General features: G+C 34.2%; 1 non-coding gene across 1 annotated transcript; it reads right to left on the reverse strand.

Annotated features, from left to right (window-relative positions):
• Positions 1 to 2,994: 2,994 nt before the first annotated feature.
• On the reverse strand, positions 2,995 to 3,066 carry Trnat-cgu. The gene has a single exon. It is a non-coding gene; the product is annotated as a tRNA-Thr (tRNA).
• Positions 3,067 to 3,561: the final 495 nt, after the last annotated feature.

The following is a 3,561-nucleotide window of genomic DNA, read 5'->3' on the forward strand; positions in this document are numbered from 1 at the left end:
CAGAGAGCCATGAAAATGTCTTTCTATGATCGACTATGTGGAGGAGAAAAAAGTATGTGATTTTGCTCCGTGCGATGCACATGCTAACTCAGTTCCTTCTGCGCCCTACGAATTAATCGATCAGCTTAAGCGTTGTACTGCAGCAGATGCTCGATTGTGAGCCTATTTCCGCTTCCGAGAATGCAGCATACATACTATAGACAACTACGATTCTGTATAGGTCTCTAAGTATATAATGTAGGCACTGCTCTCAATAGCAAGAGAAAAAAACGGTTAGTTGTATAATTATTGACAAATAAACAATGCCCACAGCGGAAAGTACTACTTTCACGCACATCTGGCCGTTTTAAAATTAACTTTTCGCATGCTATGATGAAATAGTGCTTTACGCATCGTGTGTGAATATGCTTTTTTCTGCAAAACGAGGAGTTACACTGCTGTCCCGAATTTTCACCTGCAATTCATCGTTGATGAACATGCAACTACACAAATACCCGCACGAATACGAATTATCTTTTGCTGCAAACCCCCTATAGTGTATGCAGGCCTACGAGTTATTTCGCCCCAAATGTTGAAAAAAAAATCAGTTGAATTCCTGGAAATCGTAAACGCAGTGTTTCCATCGAGTATATAATATATAATAGCAATCAAGTGTCGCACACATTACTGCCATTATTATCAAATCTTTCCAGAATGTCATTTTATTATTACGATTATTTCTTTCTATATGACGAGTATAAAAGAGCTGTCGGCCGTATGCTGATGTGAAAACGCGAATGACGAGGAGCTTCGGACGGATTGTGCAAAAAGGCGGCGCTATAACATATCGTTCGAATACTATCAGCTAATGTATAATTTCTCTGCTTGTCATCTTGGCGCTTTATATAATGAATTCTGGAAAAAGAAAAATGTCAAAGTAATCGTTTTTTTTATGTGCATTACACCACTTTAATCTTTTATTACACACCTGTAAAAAGTTGAAAATTTCGCTAAGTACTCATCCAACTTTATTACACTTATAAGGGGCCGGCGCGTATAAAGCAGTGTCAAACTTGAAAAAGTAATAAAAATTTCATTACTTGACTCATTGAATTCGATGAAAAATATACGCATATATGCTATATAATATGTACTTGAAGCGTCTTAGGTATGCTCGAAATTGTCCTTTTCTCTGTTTCTCGATTGCATATATACAAATTTCATGAGTACACAAGTACATTTAATATTATCACATAAACTTTTATCTTTCATAGCAGCAAGTGCTATAGATCAAACGCGTTTTTTCGTGTTATAAGAGTATGCACCGCTCAGAGTAATAGGTACACTGCATTATTAACAATTCTTGCGATTTGTGTATATGTACACCATATAAGTACGCAAGTACATATATTATATGAACTAATATGGTTATAGGCTACTCTCGACTCTATACTCAGAATCTGCACGAGACGAAATAGTAATGATAATTGTGCTGTATGGCTTATTATGACGTTGATGTTGATGATCATCTATATTTTCTTTTCGTCCGTCTAACAAATATATAAATATGTGTGAGTGCATACATATTTATGCTTTCGATGAGTCAAAAGTATTACTTTATTCGGTCGGTGCTACAATATAAAGTAAACGACCAATGCGCTTGAGCGAATATTTTCTTTTGCATAACATGTATCAATTGAAATTATAACAAATTATTACAGTTATTGGTAAAAAAATAAAAATTTATTGACGATCAATTTTTTGAAATTGCTAATGACTAAGAAAATTTTTTTTTTAGACATTATAGAATTAAAAGATGAACATAGTTGTAGGCCTAGAAAATGATAATCAGCATATTGATATCCAGAAACGCTTCAATTTTAAGTTCAATGAAATCAGCTAAACGTCTGTATGTAATCTGACTTATGCGTAATATTTCCAATCTCGCCACTTAAAAATGTGCAGCTGCGTTTACAGAAGGCTATCGTCTAATTGGAAATGTATTTAGCTCTGTCCGATGTATTTTTGATTCATCAATTTTCCTCATGCTCACACCATAGTTTCCAATTATTCATAACGAATATGACTTGTTGTCTTTGACAAAGCTTTTGATGGGTATGATATACTAGCGGCAAACATGGTTGCAGTATGCTGAGCGAGATATTATTGTTTATGGAATAAATTCATTCAATTTTAAACGTATCTTCAAATGATTTTTTGAATATTCGATTAATTTTTTGGAATTAAAAAAATGTTCGGTGCAATTTGCTTTTTTTAAAGAGATTATCAAGATTTTTGAAAATTTTTAATTCATGAATATATTCCTAAATTAAATTGGGTATTTTCAATTTTTTTCCGTTTCACAGTGTTGCATTCAATTATATATAAAGTTGTGCTTAATTGAAAGTTCTAGGTATAAAAGAACTCACAGAAAGCTTTAAGCTAGAATAAGCGCGCGTAAGTGGGTATAGGATAGATTTCTTTATCCAGATGATGACAGGAGTGGAAAAAAAAGAGAATCGGCATGTCTGCATATAAAGGAGAAAGCAGGGACGTACATCGATCGTACTTTTTTCGCTATAAAGTAAGAAAATAAGAAAAAGTGTCAACGTTTTATGTAAAATATAGACGATAAACACTGTTTTCTTGCTATACCCGTATGAATTCACATGATACAATATACCACATGGCAATTAAAAAAACAATTACTTTCGTCGAATGGCATATTTCACGCGCGGTAGTGAGGTAAACGGACGAATTTTTTCTCAGGTGTTGATGTCTTACCGCGAAATTCTGTGTCGAAATTTCGAATTATTAGTAATTATTTGTCATTGATTGCTTTCCCACGGTCTTGAATTTTTTTATAACACTCATCTTTAGAAAGAATTGATAGAATACATGATCGATTATCAGTAATAGAAAACTTGAGATCGATTAAAACTTCGTACTTCCAAAACCCATATAAATTCGATTTATTATTATGAATTATATGTTCCAAAAGAACAAAAGTTAAGCTGCCTCCTGTGAGGTTTGAACTCACGACCCCTGGTTTACGAGACCAGTGCTCTACCACTGAGCTAAAGAGGCCCATGCTGAAGAAGTCAAATCTGACGTATAAGAATAGGCTATTTGTACGCCTGTTCGCGTCGCTCTGTTGGCAAGTTGCGAAACAATTATTTGATCGATAAAATTCTCTTAATCGATATAAATTATCCTACACGTTTAATATTTTTGTTCCGTAATATTTATTTTAGTCAGTGAATTTGCGAATTCTTGCAAAAATTTGACTTATATCCGATGCAAAATTTTCTCTTGTACGAGGATTCAGTAGAAAGACGCCAAAGAATTGAATAATAATAATTGACAAATGAAAACATATGCGCATGATGCACCGTTTACCTCGTGCCGGGCAACTCACATACAAGCGCTGCACGAGAAAGTAGGGTGTGTGCTCGATAAGAAACTCCAATGTCGAATATTTATGTAAAGGCCAGTAGCCATGTACTATAAGGGCAGAATAGTATGTAAGCCTGTACTTCAATCGTGACTTTGTCTTATCGGAATAGAAATTCTACAAAACTT

The sequence above is a fragment of the Trichogramma pretiosum genome, unplaced genomic scaffold, assembly GCF_000599845.2.
Source record: "Trichogramma pretiosum strain Unisexual culture from Peru unplaced genomic scaffold, Tpre_2.0 scaffold6, whole genome shotgun sequence".
NCBI lineage: Eukaryota > Metazoa > Arthropoda > Insecta > Hymenoptera > Trichogrammatidae > Trichogramma > Trichogramma pretiosum.